Consider the following 23,650-nt stretch of genomic DNA (forward strand, 5'->3'; position numbering starts at 1 on the left):
AGCACATGTTGGAGAAGATGGCAGCACGGCGAATCAGGTGTAAGGCCTCCAACATGACCTTTGAGGAAATGGTGGAGATGGTCCTCATCCTCAAAGCAGAGGACTACGATGGGAGGCATGGGCCATATAAGTACCCTAATAAGGTCAAGGCCCAAATAATGGAGAAGGTGAGGAGGAGTCTCCATCAGAAATTTGGGGTGAAAAGGTCCAAGGAGCAGATCCGGAAAAGGTGGTGTGACCTTAAAAAACGGGAGCCGGAACAAATGAAGAGGATCAGGAGAGTGATTAGAAGAAGTAAGTTTGTTATATATTTTGTAAGATTTGTTCCGCGCCATGTGTTTTTGATTTCAGGTTGTACTGTAATATTTTTTTAGGCACAATAATTTGTCGTCAAACTGGACGTCCATTCGGAACGACTAAATATTGTGTTTAAAATCCTAGAAATTAGGACATTTTTTTAAAATTGTGGTGAGATCAATCGTGAAAATAATGTAGATGTGCTATTAAAACCACCAAACTTTTTTTATTAATTAAATATACAGTAAAAGGAGAGTCTGCTCAGCAGTCGGTGACACATGTGGACTCATTTGCATAATTGTTGTCCCCTTTAATAACCCATTTTGGGATTCACACAGAGCTGAGGTGATCCAGTGTATACTTTGTTGGCTTACATGTTTAAAAGTAGACCAAAGCTACAAGATTTGTCAGGATCTTTGTGAATGCCTTCAATCCTGTGTTTTGCCCTGAGGGGTTTTTCAAAACATCAATAGTCCCAGAAATTGTCTAAAGTGAATCATATTCCTCTTTCAGGCCTATAAGCTAGAAAAAACCTGTTTCCATTTTCTTCATTCTCGTAGGGCGTCATGAAGCTTCGACACGGGAGCAAGAAGTCCAGCAAGCCACACCCCCGAGGGATGGTGATGATGCGCAGCCTGCCACCACATCAGGTAAAGTAACATATAACTAACCCAGCTTCAGGTAATGTAGATGTAGGCCTGCCTAATTTTAAAAAATGGTTTTGTCCCACATTTCAGGATCAGGTGGTGGCTTGGACAGGCATACAAAACAGATGGTTATATCTGAAATCTGGGCCTGCAGAGAAGAGGTGGAGGAGATTCATCTGGCCAACCGACAAATTAAAGAAAGAACAAGGAGGGTGGAAAATAAATTAAAAAATTTACTTGATGTTTTGGGGAGACTCTGAATCTAAAAAAAATACAAAAAAAAATTTTATATACCAGATTTTAATGTTTATTTAATTTAAAAAAAACCAAAAAAATAATAAAACCAGATTTTCTACTTTATGTAATTAAAAAAAAACCAAAAAAAAAAAAAAACAAGATTTTCTACTTTATTTAATCAAAAAAAACCCAAAAAAATAATAAAACCAGATTTTCTACTTTATTTAATAAAAAAAAAAAAAAAAAAAAAAAAAAACCAGATTTTCTACTTTATTTAATCAAAAAAAAACCAAAAAAATAATAAAACCAGATTTTCTACTTTATTTAATCAAAAAAAAACCAAAAAAATAATAAAACCAGATTTTCTACTTTATTTAATCAAAAAAAAAACAAAAAAATAATAAAACCAGATTTTCTACTTTATTTAATAAAAAAAAAAACAAAAAAAAAAAAAAACCAAATTTTCTACTTTATTTAATCAAAAAAAAACCAAAAAAATAATAAAACCAGATTTTCTACTTTATTTAATCAAAAAAAAAACAAAAAAATAATAAAACCAGATTTTCTACTTTATTTAATCAAAAAAAAACCAAAAAAAATACAAAAATGATTGTATATTGTATGAGAAAAATCAACCAAAAAAATACAAAAATGATTGTATATTGTATGAGAAAAATCAACCAAAAAAATACAAAAATGATTGTATATTGTATGAGAAAAATCACCCACAAAAATGATTGTATATTGTATGAGAAAAATCACCCACAAAAATACAAAAATGATTGTATATTGTATGAGAAAAATCACACACAAAAATGATTGTATATTGTATGAGAAAAATCACCCACAAAAATACAAAAATGATTGTATATTGTATGAGAAAAATCACACACAAAAATGATTGTATATTGTATGAGAAAAATCACCCACAAAAATACAAAAATGATTGTATATTGTATGAGAAAAATCACACACAAAAATGATTGTATATTGTATGAGAAAAATCACCCACAAAAATACAAAAATGATTGTATATTGTATGAGAAAAATCACCCACAAAAATGATTGTATATTGTATGAGAAAAATCAACCAAAAAAATACAAAAATGATTGTATATTGTATGAGAAAAATCAACCAAAAAAATACAAAAATGATTGTATATTGTATGAGAAAAATCACCCACAAAAATACAAAAATGATTGTATATTGTATGAGAAAAATCACACACAAAAATGATTGTATATTGTATGAGAAAATATAACAAAAAATTTTGTAGGGTATTTATGAATAAATAAAAATAAAAAAATTTAGAAAATAAAGAGCTTTTGAACATCAAAAAAGTGTGTGGTGTTTTTCCTAAAATACGTCAAATTTTCTATGTGTTTGGTTTGGGGGTCACCTGGGAAATGTTTGCTAGTTGATAATGAAAATACACTTAGTTACACTTAGTAAAGAACTCCAAACAACACAAGCAAGACATAACAAGTTTAGAAAAAAAATTATGATTTATTTTTAAGAAAGCTACAATTAGGGCAAATTTGATTGAGATGGTATTGCCCCCCTACCCATGAAATAGTCCATGTATTTGTCCCGGACTTCACGGGCACTCTGGGGGGGCAGTCCTGTGTGGCCAGCTTCAAGGCCCGCCAAAGTTTCTGCAGGGGTCAAATGTTGTGCCTCGGGCCCAACCAGGGCCATATAATTTGGAGATTGTCTCCTTAAAAAATTGTGGAGAATGCAGCAGGCAAAAATAATTGTATTCCACTTATATTCCGCCATGTGGAGAGAGGTGAGGAAAAGGCGGAACCGGCTGGCCATGATGCCGAAAGCGTTCTCAACCACTCTACGTGCTCGGCCCAGCCGGAAATTAAAGACACTCCTCTCTGGGGTGAGGGTGCGCTGAGGGAATGGCCTCATAAGATGGGGTCCCAGGGCAAACGCTTCATCAGCCAGGAAAACAAATGGCAGGCCTTCTACATTCTGGTCATCCGGTGGCAATGACAGATCATCATCCTGAAGGCGAAGCGCGAACTCCGTCTGCCTGAAGGCTCCCCCATCCGATACCCGTCCATTCATCCCGACATCCACAAAAAGGAATTCATACTGTGCTGACACCACCGCCATCAGCACAATACTGTTGAACCCCTTATAATTAAAGAACTGGGATCCTGAACGGGGTGGAGGCACGATGCGGACGTGCTTCCCGTCGATGGCTCCCCCGCAGTTGGGGAAGTTCCATCGGGTCTGGAAGTCCAAAGCCACAGACTGCCACTCCTGTGGTGTGGACGGAAGCTGGGGAAGAAAAAAAGAAAAAATTAGCCACATAACCTTGCAAGCAGATTATACAAAGACATTATAAGCATTATAACATTTCTGGGAACTAGCATATTATATCTAAATATATTTAGCCAATTAACACATTAAACACCCCCTCTGATGGGCCAATGCCCAAGTTTGGGGGAGGGCTAGATGAGTTTGGGAGTACTAAAAAAAATTAATTTTGATTATTGGTGAACATAGACTTTACAACACATTTTGGAGGGGAGGGCTAGATGAGTTTGGGAGTCCTAAAATTAAAATCAAAGAAAATTAAATATTGGTGAACATAGACTTTACAACACATTTTGGAGGGGAGGGCTAGATGAGTTTGGGAGTCCTAAAATTAAAATCAAATAAAATTAAATATTGGTGAACATAGACTTTACAACACATTTTGGAGGGGAGGGCTAGATGAGTTTGGGAGTCCTAAAATTAAAATCAAATAAAATTAAATATTGGTGAACATAGACTTTACAACACATTTTGGAGGGGAGGGCTAGATGAGTTTGGGAGTCCTAAAATTAAAATAAAAAAAAAAATATATATTGGTGAACATAGACTTTACAACACATTTTGGAGGGGAGGGGGGGGACATTACAATGGATATAACACAATACATTGGGAAGTGACTAGACTAGGTAGGTTGGGGCCCAGGATAGCATGCTGGGGAGGTAAGTGATGGAAAATATGCATGTAGGCCAAAAAAGGGGCATCAAAGTTTACATCATGCATGGGGGCAAAGGGGACATTCACAGCATATTCCAGACATGGTAATTAGGGAAGGAGGAGATAACTACAAGACATTAGCATACATTATAGACATAAAATGTGATATTAAAGGAGAAAACTTACCCTCATATATTCCTCCTGCAGAACCTGGATGATGGCAGAGCAGGTGTCAGGAATGATGAGGCCCAGAGCCTGGGGGGAGATGCCCGTGGAGAACTTTAAGTCCTGAAGGCTTCTCCCAGTTGCCAGATAACGGAGGGTGGCAACTAGCCTCTGCTCAGCACTGATGGCTTCCCGCATAACGGTGTCCTGCCTGGTAATATAGGGGGACACCAAAGCCAACAGGTGCTGAAAGACGGGATCAGACATCCTCAGGAAATTCCTGTAATCAACAGGATTATTTTCCTGAAGCTCCCGCAGCAAAGGCATGTGAGAGAATTGGTTCCTACGGAGCAACCAATTCTTGGTCCATGAACGTGTCCTCCTCCTGTTCATGAACTCCTCATTGTCTAGGTCATAAACAAACAGACCTATAGACAGAAGATGCTTAGCACGAAGTCGGCGACGACTAGGTGCCTGCAACATGGCTACAAGGCTAGTTACGAACGACAAATCAGAATTGCACTAAACAGACCGCAGTGAAGAACAGCAAGACCTATGAAGAACGACCCTGACAATGAAAAACGCGGGGACAGGACCGCAATGTAAAACAATACGACCTGACCGCACGTCTCGATTGCCTAGATACGACCCACACAAGTACAAACTGAACGGCAGAGATCAATCTGAAAGCACAAAGACTGAAAAGCACGAATCGTCACTCACCAAACTTTTACTAACACGCGTAAACACGGAATCAGCAAAAGGAGCCCCAAGGGTGGCGCCAACAAAATCAAACCTCCCCTTTATAGTCGCGTCATACGTCGTGAGCGTCATCGCGCCGGAGAACGACCAGATTTTGGTATGTTACGTGTGTACGCAAAGCAAGCCTGCCGAGCTTCTCGACAAGTTCAACAAGGAACTCGTCGAGGAACTCGACGGGCTTTGCACGTCGAGTTTCTCTGTCGTGTGTACGAGGCCTCAGAGTTAATTAGCAGAATGATCCTTGCATGTATTAATGAGCCTTTAGCTGTTCTATCCCTTTGACACTTGCTCCAATTATGACAAAGACACGGCTTAAGACAAATATTGAATCTCAGTTTTGTGCAGCAGCACGACAGATCAAAATAACGTTCTCTTCTCATCTGTGCTCAGGGAATATGCAGACATGTTGATTTTCTATGGTCAGCCCTAAATAAACACTGAGGGTGACTTACTAAAGGCAAATAGGCTGTTTACTTACTTTTCGTTATCTTAAAGTAACACTAAAATCTGGTTTAACCACTTCAGCCCCGGAGAATTTGGCTGCCAAATGACCGGGCCACTTTTTGCGATTCGGCACTGCGTCGCTTTAACCGACAATTGCGCGGTCGTGCGACGTGGCTTCCAAACAAAATTGATGTAATATTGTACCCACCAAATAGAGCTTTCTTTTGGTGGTAATTAAGCACCTCTGCGGTTTTTATTTTTTGCGTTATAAAGAAAAAGCGACAAATTTGAAAAAAAGCAATACTTTTTGCTTTTTTGCTATAATAAATATCCCCAAAACATATATAATTTTTTTTTTTTCTCAGTTTAGGCCGATACGTATCCTTTTACATATTTTTGGTAAAAAAATCGCAATAAGCGTTTATCGATTGGTTTGCGCAAATATTAAAGCGTCTACAAAATAGGGGATGGTTTTTACTAGTAATGGCGGTGATCAGCGATTTTTATAGTGACTGCGACATTATGGCGGACACATTGGACACTTTTGACGCTATTTTGGGACCATTCACATTTATACAGTGATCAGTGTTATAAAAATGCACTGATTACTGTATAAATGTGACTGGCAGGGAAGTGGTTAATCACTAGGGGGCTAGGAAGGGGTTAAGTGTGTTCTAGGGAGTGATTCTTAAGCCCCATACACACTATCAGTTTTCCTGTCAGTTTTCTCATCAGGTTTACCAAAACCATGTAGTGCAAGGGCCTGCCTGATTGCATACAAATTGAAACTCTTGAGGTTTGACCTCATATTAGATGGTTTTGGTAAACCTGAAGAGAAAACTGTCAGGAAAACTGATAGTGTGTATGGGGCTTAACTATGTGGGGGCGGGGCTTACTGTGACACGATACTGATCACTGCTTCCAATGAGAGGGAGCAGACGATCGGTGTCCTTTAACTAGGCAGAACAGGGAGATGCCTTGTTTACACAGGCTTCCCCCCGTTCTGCCACTCCGTGACATGATCACTGGACACTGGCGGACATAGATTACGCGAGTCCCGTGGGCACGGTCATGGAGCGCCAGGCAGGGGCGCATGCGCGCCGGCGGCGCATTCGTGCCCACACCGCGGCAAATTTTAAGGGACGTACCTTTACGCCCATTTGCCTGTCTGTGCCATTCTGCCGACGTAAAAGTGCCTGAGCTGGTCGGCAAGTGGTTAAAAAAAAATTACATTCAAGTCTGCATTCTAAACTCAAAACTCTGTTGTCCTTGGCCTCCTCCAAATCTCCAAATTTCTTTTTATGCTGCTGTGATCCGACCTTCTGTTAGATGGTGGCTATGTTCGCTCTCCATGGTCCCACGAAATATGGAAACATTTGGGTTGATTTACTAAAGGCAAATAGACTGTGCACTTTGCAAAGAGCAGTTGCACTCCGAAAGAGCAGTTGTTCCAGAGCTTGTATTTATTTTACATGTATTTATTTATTTATTATTATTATTATCATCATTAGTAGTAGTATAAGTAGTAGTTTAAAAATCCTAAAGCAACAATGATGTTGTGAAACGCGTCAGTTTGTCCTGCTTCTGTTGTCACATGAACGTTGACTATTTATTACAATAGGACCCCTTTCACACTGAGGGCATATTGCAGGCGCTATAGCGTTAAAAATAGCGCCTGCAATCCGCCCTCAAACAGCTTCTCCATTGTCTCCAGTGTGAAAGCCTGAGGGCTTTCACACTGGAGCATTGCACTAGCACAGTGTTTCTCAATTCCAGTCCTCAGGCCCCCCCAACAGGTCAGGTTTTCAGGATTTCCCTCAGATGAAAAGGCTGTGGTGATTACTAAGGCAGTGAAACTGATCAAATCACCTGTGCAAAATAATGGAAATCCTGAAAACCTGACCTGTTGGGGGGGCCTGAGGACTGGAATTGAGGAACACTGCACTAGCAGGACGGTAAAAAAAGTCCTGCTATCCGCATCTTTGGAGCGATGAAGAAGCGGTGTGTTTACTGCTCCTCCACCGCTCCTTCCCATTGAAATCAATGGTACAGCGCCCGCAAGACGATTTTAAGCTGCTAGCGGGGGTTAAAAGCGCCCGCTAGCATCCGAAATGCGCTGCAAATCCACCCATAGCGTTGACGGCAAAAATAGCGGCGTTTTACCGCCGACGCTATGGGCGGCTCAGTGTGAAAGGGGTCTTAAGGCTTTTATCAGAGTGCGGCTGTCCAGAATCCATTTCTTCAATAAGAGGGTGTAAACACACATATCTCTGTTCTGTTCTGTGAGGAAAGACAGATCGCAAGTTCCTAATAGCTAGAAACCACGATCTGGCATTTCCTCTAGGTCAGTCCCCTCCCCCTACAGTTAGAAACACACCTAGAGAACACAATTAACCCCTTGATCGCCCCCTAGTGTTAACCCCTTCCCTGCCAGTGACATTTTTACAGTAATCATTGAATTTTTATAGCACTGATCGCTGTATAAATGCCAATGGTCCCAAAAATGGGTCAAAAGTGTCCGATATGTCCCCCATAATGTCGCAATCCCTGATTAAAAATCGTAGATTGTCGCCATTACTAGTTAAAACATGATAAGAAGAAGAAGAATGCTATAAATCTATCCCCTATTTTGTAGACACTATAACTTTTGCGCAAACCAATCAATATACGCTTATTGCGATTTTAAGTACCGAAAATATGTAGAAGAATACGTATCGACCTAAATTGAGAAAAACATTGCTTTTTTTTAAAATGGGGATATTTCTTATCGGAAAGTACAAAATTGTATGTTTTTTCTAAATTGTCGCTTATAGTGCAAAAAAAAATAAACGCAGAGGTGATCAAATACCACCAAAAGAAAGCTCTATTTGTGGCAAAAAAAGGACGTACATTTTTTTGGGGTACAGTATCGCACCGCGCAATTTTCAGTTAAAGCAATGCAGTGCTGTATTGCAAAAAATGGCCCGGTGATTGAGCAGCCAATTCTTCCGGGGCTGAAGTGGTTAAGCTGAATAGTTCATACCTGGCAGTATTTTCTGCAAATATTGGCAAAGGAGAGAATTGCCTTAACACTGACAATTCTTCAAGCAAAGCTCTACTTTCCCAAATAAAATCAATATAATACACGTTATTGCTACTCAAACCCTTTTGTAATTTAATGTTACTAAAAATTGCCCTTCCATTTCTGTCCTTCGCCAGCTACGATTTTCTACAACTGCCAAAAAAATCATAATTCACTTCCTTGCAACCGTGGCAACACTGGAAAAATGTAATTTCTTTTGTAAATTGGCTTGAACAGTTAAATTTTAATGAACCCTACATAAATATATAAAACTCTTTAGCTCATGTATTCATTTGTTCCAAAATGTTAAAATCGATTTTGAGGTTATGGTAGTGCAGTTACTTGAAATAAACTTATGTACAGTAATTAAATGAGTTCTATGGTCACACCATATGCTTTCATTTTATAACGTCAGCATTGTAATAACAATACAAACAATAGTTATGTAGAGTAACGGTTTCAGCCAAATGATCAGACCAGTGGTGATAGGCAATTTCTACTTTACCTAAAGCGGGGGTTCACCCAAAAAACAAATTTTTAACATTAGATTGAGGCTAATTGTGGGAAGCAGAATCGGGTGTTTTTTTTTTAATTTTAAATCAATGCAGTACTTACCGTTTTAGAGATAGATGTTCTCCCTGGCTTCCGGGTATGATCTGCGGGACTGGGCGTTCCTATTTGATTGACAGGCTTCCGACCGTCGCATACAGCGCGCCACGAGTTCCCGAAAGTAGCCGAATGTCGGTGCGCAGGCGCCGTATAGAGCCGCACCGATGTTCGGCTTCTTTCGGCTACTCGTGTTGCGCTGTATGCGACCGTCGGAAGCCTGTCAATCAAACAGGAACGCCCAGTCCCGCAGATCATACCCGGAAGCCAGGGAGAACATCTATCTCTAAAACGGTATGTACTGCATTGATTTAAAAAAAAACACCCGATTGTGCTTCCCATAATTAGCCTCAATCTAATGTTAAAAAAATTTTTTCGGGTGAACCCCTGCTTTAACAATGAAATTCAACATAAATTGTACAGGAGATCATGTGAACACGCGTATACAGTAGAAAACATTAATATGAACTGTAAAGGAAAAAGGATATAACAACTATACTGCAGTTCTACTAACGTCCACTATGTGACAGCAGCGTGTTCTGAGTTCAATCTACAGATAGAATAGGGAGCTAGAGAATCTCACGTGCCCAAGATAGCAATCGTTTAATCAGCAGACTGTGAGCTGGCACAGACTTCACACTGGCACTGCTTGCTACTTGCTTCGGTCAGGAGGTTCTGGTGGCTGCAGATAGGGCCAACCCACTTCATGGACAGCTTCCCCAAATGGACCGTAACAGAGTCCTCTCCAGTGACTGGGGCTTGGAAAGAAGCTGGGTGGAGCTGACATTTATATCCCCTGGGCGTGTCCAGGAGCTCAGAGGATTGTGGGGAGTTGAGTTAATGGGACCTTTCCGACGGAATCTGGACAAAAAGGCATCCCGCTACACTTATAGCCAATCCAATGCAGATCTACCCACCCAGGAGCCGCTTGAGAATGGTTCTGTACTCGGTCTCTCAACCCGAAGAAGGCAAGAACAGTCTCAGCCTCTCTGGCAATAGTGTAAGTGCAAACACAGTAATCACAGACACAAGTTGTAGTAAAACTCATAAATAGTCTTTATTGTGAAATGGAAACAGACAATAGAAGTATATTTCAATAGACTTGTGCACAACGGAAACATTTGTTTAGTTTAGTTTATGTTATTTCCCCTGTTGATTCGTAATCATTCGTAATTTTGCTAAACGTGATTTTTCGTGTTCGGACTAATTCGTATTTTCGCAAGCGTAATTTTTCGTTGAATCGGAATGATTCGTATTAATGTAAGCCTTATTTTTAGTTGATTTATAATTCGTACTTTCGGTAGAGTACATTGTTTTTGTTGATTCGTAACTTTTTTTTGGTTCGTCGGTTCGTAATTTTCCGTGTCTCTCTCACAATGGCGCTGCCTTGAGGCTGGGTTCACACTACTACACTACTTTCATCCTACTTTGCTCTGCTACATTGGTCCTACATTTATCCTACATTGGTCCTACATCCATCCTACTTTCATGAACAGGATACTACTTTGGTCCGACTTCAATGATATTCAATGGGCCTGAAGTAGGATCAATGTAGGACCAAAAGTAGTACAGGGAGCATTTTCAAAGTCGGACCGACTTGTGTAGGACCAGTTAAGACGGCTCTCATAGGGAAACATTGATTTTCACACGTCATGCTACATGAGGCTCCCAATGTAGGACCGTTTGTCGGACAAGTGTGAACCCAGCCTAAAGAGAGCTTTTGGACAGAAAAAATGCTGAACACATCCAATGTAAACATGTGTAAATGTGCCTAAACGCTAGGCGCGTTTAGCGCTTGAATGTTTATTCATTTCGATAGCCAGAATAAATTCATATTCGGGCCAACAGAATCAATGAACACCAAAACGCTTGACGCACCTAAAAGCGTCTAAGCGCATATCCAAAATGCAGGTTTAGGTGTGTTTTTTAAGCTGTTTTGTTTTTCTGCCAGCAGCAAATGCCTCCAAGGGAGGAAATGAAACATCCTGTGTGCATGAGCCTTACTAATGGCTACTTTAAGGACGCCTCCCAGCTAACGGTCTTCCCTTCCCATCTGCATGTACTGAATGCTGTCATTTGTGTGTTATATTTTTAGTTTGGATAATGAATAGTATTGTTGGAGAATTAAATAGGCTTGTATCTAAACATATCCTCTTTTCAGAAAGATGCCATCCTCTCCAGTTAATAATGCTGGTATATCAAGTGCCTGATGACAATCATTCAGTCTCTCATTTACATGGATTCAGAAAAGCTGAACTGCTGCCAGACCTTCCCATCCAAATATCACTTCAAAAATCTGTTTGTTCAGTTTCATCCTCTCTGCCTGCCAATTTGGAATGGGCCTTGCCAGCTTTCTTCTGGTTTCACACTAAATTTTGGTCAATAGATACAGAGGAGTAAAAAAAAAAAAAAAAGAAAGAAAAAAAAAAAAAGAATGTATTTAATATAAAGAATTTGACATATTTTAAACAACATTGTTGTTGGTAATCAGACGAGGAAAATGACACAACACATTTTTAGGATGTTCATTTTATTGCCATGTGTTGGTTGGCATGTTCTAATTAACAGCGGTGAATAAGCAGATTTACCATGACAATCTACATTCGGATCGGCCCTTGTCTTAGTGGAGAGTACAGTTTTATTGTTTAATACAAACACACATACATATGTTCATTATCTGGCTGTTATAACAAAACAGGGGATTCCAGAAAGGGGTTAACCTCCCTGGCGGTATGATTATGTCAGATTTTTGAGACTGAAAGCGGTACAATGTTAAAAATTTGGCATTTTATATTACAGGCCTGTAATTCTTAGGAATAACTCACTTAAATCTGTCCAAACAAGAGTCTAGTAGACATTCTGGGAATGATAAAGTTTAAACACAAAATCATAAATTATAATATAATAAATAAATATAAATAATTATAACAAATAATAATTAATAATAATAAAAATTATTCAATAATATAATATATACTCGAGTATAAGCTGAGTTTTTCAGCACATTTTTTTGTGCTGAAAATGCCCCCTTCGGCTTATACTCGATTCACCTTTTTTAGCCCCACTCTTCCTCTACAAGTGTGCAAAGTTTGTTGTCTGGGGGACCTACGGCCGAGGAGCACCGTTTTTTCAAAGCCGGGCACCCCTTCCATAGACTCCTATAATAAATGGCAATTTCTCTGGTGAATTTGGGGACCTGGTACCAGCCAGTCGTAGGTCCCCTGGATCAGGAAATTGGCACACATGTAGCCAACCTACGGCTGAGGAGCACCGATTTTTCAAAGCCGGGCACCCCTTCCATAGACTCCCATGTTAAACGTCAGTCTAGTCATGGACACAGTGAGGCATGGACACAGTGAGGCATGGACACAGTTAGGCATGGACACAGTGAGGCATGGACACAGTGAGGCATGGACACAGTGAGGCATGGACACAGTGAGGCATGGACACAGTGAGACATGGACACAGTGAGACATGCACATGGACACATTGAGGCAAAGCGAGGCATGCAGATGGACACCCTAGGCTTATACTCGAGTCAATACGTTTTCTTATTTTTTTGTGGTAAAATTTGGTGGGTCGGCTTATACTTGAGTATATACGGTAATCAAATCAAAACCCCTGAAATTTGGTCAGTTGCAGAATTGTCGCTGTCATTACTTTCAGTGTTTGATGACGAATTTCCCCACAAATCACTATCACTCAATTCAGCAAGTGATTCAAATTTATTATCGCTGTTTTCTAGTTGTTCTAAAAGCACTTTTGATGTAAAGGGACACTTTTTGGTTGCTATGGACAATCTCCAGTTTCCAGGCAGAAAGAACAGTATATATAATATAAAACTGCATGCAGGGCACGGGACAAACCACTAGGGACAAAAGGGATGTGTAATTATTTGATACAGTACTGTAATCTGTAAGATTACAGTGTGCTGTATGTGTATTGTGTTTTTTACTTTTTGAATTTGGTGCCGATCTCCGTCCCCGTCCATTGCAACGCTCGCAGGGAACGGAGCTTGGCACTGTGAATCAAGCGAGAAACGGCAGAGGCACGGTGGAGACACGGCGGCTCGCAGACACAGCGGGGAGACATCGCAGGATCCAGGGGACAAGGTAAGTACGCTGTACATCGATCCTGCGATGCAATCCTGAGTGTGGCTCGGGGTTACCGCTTTTGGTACTGAAAATTCACCCCAAGCCAGACTCGAGAATACCGCTAGGGAGGTTAAAGAGGAACTTCAGGTCACTTAAAAATAAAAGATAAAAGTCAGCAGCTACAAATACTGTACCTGCTAACTTTAAAGCGTGACTCTAATTTTTCTGAGAAAAAAACATTCCCCTCTGGGTGATCTATGTACATTACAAAGATTTTAACAAACTTTGTTACAGAAATACTACCTTTTGTTATTATGAAGAAATCCCTGTATGTTTGTCTGTATCCATGTGGGAAAGTGAGTCTAATGGGAGTGGTTTCATAAAAATAAATCAGCTGTTGCACCTGCAGGGCTCTAATGAGGCATCCCTTTTGTTGCAGAGGATGCCTGAAATCTGACTTGTATCTTAGTGCAGACTTCTGGGAAAATTGGTGAGCCAATCACACAAGCAGGAAATTATGTTTCTGGAGGACGTTCTGTACACGTTCTGTGTACAGAATACCTCCAGGTAGCATATATTCAGATATTTACAGCGCTACAGATTGAAAAGGAAAGGTAATTTTTAATAACATTCAAATACAATATGACTTGTGTCACAATTGTATACACTATATTATTTTTTCTTTTACTTGCTATTTTTCCCCCCATGAAAGTGGAGTTGCCCTTTAAAAGATCTGTGTGTTGTCAAACTTTTAAAACACAAACTTGACTAATTAATTTGCCCAAATGCATGGCAGTTATATTTGAAAAGCAGACATGTTGACAGATTTCATTGATATGTAGATATTACTTAGGACATTAAAAAAGAAAACAAAAAAGGATTAAAAAAAAAAATTAAAACACGGACATTTACATGGTGATGAATCCCTCTGCTAAAGCAGCGTGATTCCAGTCCCATTTAATTTTAATTTGATGCAGAAATAACCACTTCTGTGATCTGCTGCAGGCACCCCGCCGCTTAGGTGTAACAGACAAGTGCTATGCGGCACATGAAATACATTTTGCTGTATGATTTCTCTAGGAAACTCCCCACTGAGCTGCATGTAGACAATCTGATCAAAGGTTCCAGACACTTCCAAATTTTATACATCAACCCTGTTGGAAGCACTTTTTAGAAACAGTTGCTACACTTTACAGAAGCATAAAGGCAGAAGAGGATTACCATACCAACACTGACATGTTTTGTGAGGCAGCGAAAAACATTTGATGGAATAATTTTTTCTTTATTGTTACATGATGAAGGGTCCATTTACAGCATCCGTGTTGTGGTAGTGCGTATTGCCACAATGCCCGGTAATGCATTGAATGGCAGGACCAGAATGCACCTGTGCAATGTACCGCAGCACACCACAATGCATGATGTGCGCTGCAAAAATTCCAACAAGACCTATTTTGAATGGGCTTCCGCATCACACCTCATGAAACATGCGTTGTAGTGCTAGTGGTGTGAATCGCCCTCTAGCCTCATTTAAAAAACAAGGCTTTCCAAACTTTTCAGTACAAGGGTTAAACTGTATCCTTTACAAATGTTTGTGGGCTGAAAAATCCCAATCAGAGCCTCTCTTTACAGCAGAGTCCACGTACATTAGGGTCCTGATTACATCAGGGCCCCATCAGAGTCCTCATTAGAGTTCCTCTTATATCAGAGCACCCCATTAATTAGGGTCCTCTTCAGAGTTACCCCTTGCATCATGGTCCCCTTCAGAGTTACCCTTACATCAGGGTCCCCATCAGACTTTCATTTAAATCAGAGCCCTCAGCTGGGCAGTGAGGTATGTGAACCCAAGGCAGAAGCAGAGTCAGAATACATGTCGAGGTAACAGCAGGCAGGCAGAAACCCAAGGATAGGTCATGGGCAAGCCAAGTCGCAAACAGGTAAGGCAGGTCAAGGCAGGTATGGCAGGACAAAACTCTGGTGAAGCAGGAACTAGCTGAAGACCACTCAGCAATCCATCCATGTCAGAGTCCAACTTGAAGCGGTAATAAAGTCTTTTTTTCCCACTTTGACCTAAAGGTAAGCCTATAATAAGGCTTACCTGTAGGTAAAAAGAATATCTCCTAAACCTGTACGGTTTAGGAGATATTACCTTTGCATACAGACGCTGACTTCAGCGGCACAATGCGCTCTGTGTTCCCGGTTGAAGGTCCAGCAGACGCTGCCGGACCTTGCGGGAAATTAAGTCTCTCGCGTACATGCGTCGGAGTGACGACATTGTAGCTTTGGCCACTCACAGCGCCAGAGCCGCGATACCCGCAAGACACGCAGAGGGAAAATGTCAGCTCCCTCAGCGCTGACCGCGATCACCTGCCGATGCCTTGTTCTAAGGTAATAATAATTTCATAATGAGCTGGTATGCCTTTTGCCTTACAGGTTTAAAAAAAACTAAAAAATCTACGGGTTTACAACCGCTTTAAATAGGCCGTTTCCCACCAGTGCTCGTACGTTTGCACATGCATATATGTTTTTTCCACGCGCTAATACTTTTGCACGAGTGTGACAATGCCTGTTTTGCATTGATTTTTTCCTCAAACTTATGAGCATGCACATAGGTGAGCACGAGCCAGCCTTCTTATTCCAACATGTACTGAGATTCTCTTACAGGCTTCTACTAGGGCTATACTTTCTTAATTTCATCCCCTTTTACCTGTTTACTTAATGATTATGTTTTTTTCTCCCCCTTTCGAAATCTATTTTGGTTTCCCTTTTTTTGGCACAATTGTGTTGCACACATGTTCATTAGCACAATATTATTATAATCCTAGATACCCCCCCCCTTCTTTCTCTTCTATCATTATGTATTTATGGGTTATTTATTTTATCCCCCCCCCCCCTTTTAGTAGTTCTTTCTTCTTTGCATACTTTTTGGATACCTGCTGGACCCTTTTTTTTCTTTTATGCTTGGGGAAGGTCCTCCATCTCTGCCAGCCCCCTGGGTGTCCTCGTGGGTGTTATCCTCTCTTTCACAGCTCCCAGGACAGACGTCACATAGTAGTCCTCTCATTGGATATTTAGTGGATAATGACTAATCACCACCCTTTGTGATTGGGCAGGTGAGTATCAATATATACTGTACAGTATGTTTTTTCATCATACAATGGGCCACTGGGATAAATAAAAGGTAAATATCCTTCTGTGGTACTTTTGCAGTCGGGTATTTACATTAGCTCTCCTGAGGAAGTGAACTGCCCAGTCAATTTAGCCTGTGACTATTTGATATGTTATTGTGAATATTCTTCTATGGATACATGCAAATTCAAATGTTTGTTCTTAGCTTGATTTTTTAACCATTTTTGTAATAAAAAAAATTATATTATATGACTGATTGTTTTGGCCTTTGAGTAAAAGTCCCTAGGGCATCAATTGTTTGATGGTTTAGAGTAGAAAAGTGAGGTCAACAATCCTGCTGTGGTATCTGGTAAAGAAGCTTAGATCACCAGTGCAACAGAATTGCTATTCTTTTGACCCGTTGGGCAGCTAACATTTATGCATTTAGCATAACAACGGCTATAGTATGTATTTAGCATTGCTGAAATTATTCCCCCAAACTGCAAAAAGCAGGTTGTGTATTACCACCTTTACTTACAAATCTGTACAAAATCAAAAGATGTAAAGTGTTAGTTATAGAATGATATCCAGGCTTCCTCCTTTTGTTTCCAAATTTTGTTTCTAAATTATTTTGTTTCCAAACTATGTGAAAATTATTGAGAAAAAATAAAGCCAGAAGAAACAAGATTACTTATAGTGCAGAAATGATATTGTACTATTATCTACCAGTATATATATATATATATATATATATATATATATATATATATATATATATATATATATATATATATATATATATATATATATATATATATATATATATATAAATAAATATTATATATATATATATATATATATATATAGAGAGAGAGAGATATAGAGAGAGAGATATAGATTATATATATATATATATATATATATATATATATATATATATATATATATATATATATATAGATAGATAGATCGATAGATAGATAGACACACATACATACAGGTAGTGCAGAATTATTAGGCAAGTTGTATTTTTGAGGATTCATTTTATTATTGAACAACAACCATGTTCTCAATGAACCCAAAAAACTCATTAATATCAAAGCTGAATATTTTTGGAAGTAGTTTTTAGTTTGTTTTTAGTTTTAGCTATGTTAGGGGGATATCTGTGTGTGCAGGTGACTATTACTGTGCATAATTATTAGGCAACTTAACAAAAAAATAAATAGATACCCATTTCAATTATTTATTTTTACCAGTGAAACCAATATAACATCTCAACATTCACAAATATACATTTCTGACATTCAAAAACAAAACAAAAACAAATCAGTGACCAATATAGCCACCTTTCTTTGCATGGACACTCAAAAGCCTGCCATCCATGGATTCTGTCAGTGTTTTGATCTGTTCACCATCAACATTGCGTGCAGCAGCAACCACAGCCTCCCAGACACTGTTCAGAGAGGTGTACTGTTTTCCCTCCTTGTAAATCTCACATTTGATGATGGACCACAGGTTCTCAATGGGGTTCAGATCAGGTGAACAAGGAGGCCATGTCATTAGTTTTTCTTCTTTTATACCCTTTCTTGCCAGCCACGCTGTGGAGTACTTGGACGCGTGTGATGGAGCATTGTCCTGCATGAAAATCATGTTTTTCTTGAAGGATGCAGACTTCTTCCTGTACCACTGCTTGAAGAAGGTGTCTTCCAGAAACTGGCAGTAGGACTGGGAGTTGAGCTTGACTCCATCCTCAACCCGAAAAGGCCCCACAAGCTCATCTTTGATGATACCAGCCCAAACCAGTACTCCACCTCCACCTTGCTGGCGTCTGAGTCGGACTGGAGCTCTCTGCCCTTTACCAATCCAGCCACAGGCCCATCCATCTGGCCCATCAAGACTCACTCTCATTTCATCAGTCCATAAAACCTTAGAAAAATCAGTCTTGAGATATTTCTTGGCCCAGTCTTGACGTTTCAGCTTGTGTGTCTTGTTCAGTGGTGGTCGTTTTCAGCCTTTCTTACCTTGGCCATGTCTCTGAGTATTGCACACCTTGTGCTTTTGGGCACTCCAGTGATGTTGCAGCTCTGAAATATGGCCAAACTGGTGGCAAGTGGCATCTTGGCAGCTGCACGCTTGACTTTTCTCAGTTCATGGGCAGTTATTTTGCGCCTTGGTTTTTCTAAAAGGTTCTTGCGACCCTGTTGACTATTTTGAATGAAACGCTTGATTGTTCGATGATCACGCTTCAGAAGCTTTGCAATTTTAAGAGTGCTGCATCCCTCTGCAAGATATCTCACTATTTTTGACTTTTCTGAGCCTGTCAAGTCCTTCTTTTGACCCATTTTGCCAAAGGAAAGGAAGTTGCCTAATAATTATGCACACCTGATATAGGGTGTTGATGTCATTAGACCACACCCCTTCTCATTACAGAGATGCACATCACCTAATATGCTTAATTGGTAGTAGGCTTTCGAGCCTATACAGCTTGGAGTAAGACAACATGCATAAAGAGGATGATGTGGTCAAAATACTCATTTGCCTAATAATTCTGCACTCCCTGTACATACATACATACAGATATTGTACTCTTCCAGCAAAAAGAAGGAGATGGCTATCTGACATGAAGAATGTCTCTTCTCTTCAGTCTCTTCCACAATTGCTCACTTCAGCTTTATTGCTAAAACTGCCCATAAGTCCCAAAGCTGATGAGAAGCAGCAAAGATAAATGAGAAATGTTAACACCAATTGTGAGAGTTGTGTTTTAGCGTTGACCTCCTGCCCTAGGGACAGGCATTCAAGAAAATGGCGGCACAGATTGCACAGAATACTGGTGATGGGAAAATCCGCTCAGATTCACTGCACATAGGATAAAACAAATTCAATCTGTGATACAATTAGCCGGTTGGATTATCTGCCATAGGATCCTGGCAGTGAGTGCACTTGTGAAGGTGGCATTTATTACTCCTTAGGCTGGCCATACACAGAGTATATTTATTTCCTGCAACCATGGGTTGCAAGAAAGAAACTCGCTTGATTCCCCCAGTAACACAAACAGAGTTAAGGCAGGAATCCCTTCTGCCATTGTCCTCTTCCGGGGGGAAAGCCATCACCACCGGGAGAAGAGTGTGACAGTCGCAGGTAAAACTCAGCAAGCTGGTTGGACCCAAGTTGATTAATCTGTCAGCTTGGTACTTGGTACATTCAGCTTGCCCATACAGAATTAGCATTTCGGCCAGTTCCTGCTGAACCAGCCATGATTCAGTCCATGTATGGCCTGCCTTACCAGTCTGTTTGCACATCTCTCGCTCTCTTTTACTGCACAGAATCTTAACCAAGCATGCTAAGCAATGGTAACTGGACTAAGAGGCAAGCACGTCTTTTTACAGATGATATAGTTCTGCACTGTAAATCAGGACTTAATAAAATGAACTGTGTTTATATCCATATAACTTCATCCACATGCTCACTGGTCCATTCGCCAACAGGGATACTGGTTGCACGCTTTGTTACTATAAAAGTACTATAGAAGGGTCCATAGGATCCTTTACTAGTTTCAAGTTGATTGGTCCTCCCAGCTTGATTAACAATCCATAGTGAGCAGATTCCCAACAAATACAGACTTATGTGACCCGATTCCCTCATCACTTTAGAGTACAATATGAGAGGATCCTACTGAATGATGGAACTTAAGGCTTCTTAACATGTTGATGAGCACGACTACATGACATAACTCCCCCACACAACAAGGGTTAAATGCTTATTTAGTCTAGGGAAGGTTGAAAGAAGAGGAATACTTACCTATTCCTTGCTCCCCCACAGCTGGTGCTCTAGATGTTTTCATGTATAAGGCTGGATTCACACCTATGCATTTTTTGTGCTTTTTGCATTTTGCACTACAGAACGTGTTCCATAGGAAACCATGGTAAATGGACAGTAGTACAAATCTGCAAAAAGCACTAAAACTGCATAGGTGTGAATCCAGCCTATTGAACGACTGCTGCTCCTACGTGGTATATGATTACATTGGAGAGGCCTCGACTGCACAACCAGTGAAGAGCAGTGACTTTATAGAACCAGTTGTATGGCAGGTAAGAAAGCTACAGAAGGTTTGAATTAAGGTGGGTATTTCTGCTCGTTTCTCACCCTCTAGACCAGCCTTTCGCAATCTTTCCAACTTGGAGAAGTATCTGAAATAAGTTTCTGGTCTCAGGAATACCCTGCAAATAATTACTATAATCTGTGGTACATTAGCATGATGATCACTGGGAAGTATGCTTCTTACATTTGTGGTCATTAGGAAGAATCCCCCCTTTACAAATGGCTTAAAAAGTTATTATTGTTAGTAATTACCTATCTATGAGGCAGAAATTGTTCATTGCTATAGAAGCCTTTGGAGGAACCGTTGGGTTCCATGGAACTCTGGCTGAGAAAGGCTGCCCTGGACCAAACACATTTCCTTGGCTGTGCAGGGAAATAGGAGCTACAAACGACTATTTGTGGTACATATTCAGGTAATTCTGTGGTCTGATGAGACCAAGATAAACATATTTGGTTCAGACGGTGTAAATCGTATGTTGCGGCAACCAGGTAAGTACAAGTGTGTCTTGCCTACAGTCAAGTATGGTGGTGGGAGTGTCATGGTCTGGGGCTGCATGAGTGCTGCCGGCACTGGGGAACTACAGTTTATTGAGGGAACCATGAATGCCAACATGTACTGTGACATACTGAAGCAGATAATGATCCCCTCCCTTCGGAGACTGGGCCGCAGGGCAGTATGCATTAAGATAAAAAAACATTCAGGGTGCAGCAGCCCACCTCAGACCCCCTAATACTTACGTGAGCCCCATCTCGATCCAGCGATGTTGCACGAGAACCTCGGCTGCCCAGTACTCTCCCTTCTGATTGGCTAAAACACAGCAGCGGGGAACATTTGCTTCTGTGGCTGTGAATCAAAGTCGGTGAGCCAATGAGGAGAGAAAGGGGATGGGGCTGAGCCGTGGCTCCGTATCTAAATGGACACAAAGAGCAGCAGCTTGGGTGCCCCCATAGCAAGCTGCCTCTATTTTTTATGTTGCCTATCGGGCAGTATGGCCTATATTTGCGAGGAGGAGGGGTTGTTTAGCACCAGGGTGGATGATGTGGTGGCACTTTACCAGAAGACTGCCTAATTACAATTCAGGGTACAGCATCGAGGGGATGTTGGCCCTGGTGCAGAGCCTGAAACTATAATGTGGATAGAGGCCTCTAGAGTAAAGTGTGGCCCTTTTGTTCTGTATGGTGAAAAGTCAACCTGCCTCATGGAACTTGGTTTCTCACTACCGCATGTGGAAAGTATCAGAAGGTTCGAGACTCCTTTCAAGATTCCAAGACTCGGGCGAACCTCCTGAACATAGGTGTGCGCAGCCTATTGCATTAGTGTGTGCACCCCAAAGCTCAAACACATACTACCGATCACTCACAATGAAAGGGAAGGCGCCAGTAAGTTACATATTTACAGACCCCTTCCCCCACTCATCCTAAAAAATCCCTGCAACAACAGCCAGAGGGAGAGGAGAGTAGGGAAGCGCTGCAAGGGGAAGGAGGGGGGCCTAGGCAGGGTGATTAGGGTGTGCCTGGGCACACCGGGCACACCCTGTGCACACGCCTATGCTCCTGAATAGTGGGTGTGCTCGTGGGTGGTTGCTCCTACCACCCATGACCCCATCATTGCCCCACCTCCAGGGTGCTGCTTTATGATGGGAAGATCTTGCTTAAAATGGCACGGTTTATGAAAAACATATAAGGAATTAGGGAATGACTGAGCTAACTAGACTCCCTTTGTAAGTAGAGTTTCACTTTTGGGTGGACTACCCTTTTAAAGATATAGGGGTAGATCCACAAAGAAATTACGCCGGCGTATCTACTTATACGCCGGCGTAATTTCAAAATTCCCACGTCGTATCTTTGTTTTGAATCCTCAAAACAAGAAACTACGGCATCTCGGCTAGATCGACAGGCGTACGTCTTCGTACGCCGTCGGATCTAAGATGCAATTTTTCGGCGTCCGCTAGGTGGCATTCCCGCCATAATCCGCGTCGAGTATGCAAATTAGCTATTTCCGACGATCCACGAACGTACGACCGGTCGTCGCATTTTTTCATGTCGTTTCCGTTCGGCTTTTTCCGGCGTATAGTTAAATTTGCTATATGGTGGCGTACTCAATGTTAAGTATGGCCGTCGTTCCCGCCTCGCATTTTGAATTTTTTACGTCGTTTGCGTAAGTCGTTTACCCGGAACAAGCATTGGCTTGTTCCGGGTAAATTTCGAGCATGCACACTGGGAAACCCCCATGGACGGGCAGTTAAAAAAAAACGTTGTTTACATCGGGTCACGCCGTATTTACATAAAACACGCCCCCATCACAGAGATTTGAATGCTGCGCCATTACGCTGCCAAAGATACACTACGCTGCCGTAACTTACGGCGCAAATTCTTTGAGGATTTGAAAAAAAAAATACGTCACGGCGGCGTAGTGTATCTTAGATACGCTGCGCCCGGCGGAGAGATGCGCCGCTGTATGTGGATCTGGCCCATATTGTTTTTAGAATTTCCAGAATTACAACCACCATGAGTGAATTTACTTGTTGCTAGGAAAAAGAACAAGGAAAAGAAAAAGAAAAGATGTTTTGACAAGCTGCAACACAGACTCATTCACTAAAACTGAAAAGCTTTACATGTTCTTTTTTCCTTTTTCTAAAAGTGCCTACAAAGCACACCATTTAGGTGTTTTTTTTTTTTTTATTGTTCATTTAATTGTGCATTTAAGCTTGAAGAATCAATGTTATCACATGCAGCCACTACAGGCACCCATCAATTTCACACATTCTGATGAATAGGCAGCAACCCAAGAGGCCGTTGAGCTGCCTAATGTTATTCTTCTAATTCTAGTGGCACTTGTAACTAAATAGCCTCAGTTACATCCAGGCAGCCTTAATTTATTCTCAATAGTCTGTGGAATAAAACTGTTTATATGTTTTACAAAGTGTCAAGCTGAAGAGAAAAATGTGACAAATAGATCATAATATTACTGCGCTGGAAGGTGCGTTTAGAGTATAAGATACGCACATTACAATGTCAGCAGGTTCTCATGTGCTCAGCAATAGAAAACAGTTCCTTGGTGATGGGAAAACACTACACTAATAGTACTTCCAATGTATGGGTCTATTGAAAGAGAAACAAGTCTTTGTAAAGGTTCAGCACTCCTGGA

The sequence above is a fragment of the Rana temporaria genome, chromosome 6 (genome assembly GCF_905171775.1).
Source record: "Rana temporaria chromosome 6, aRanTem1.1, whole genome shotgun sequence".
Classification (NCBI taxonomy): domain Eukaryota; kingdom Metazoa; phylum Chordata; class Amphibia; order Anura; family Ranidae; genus Rana; species Rana temporaria.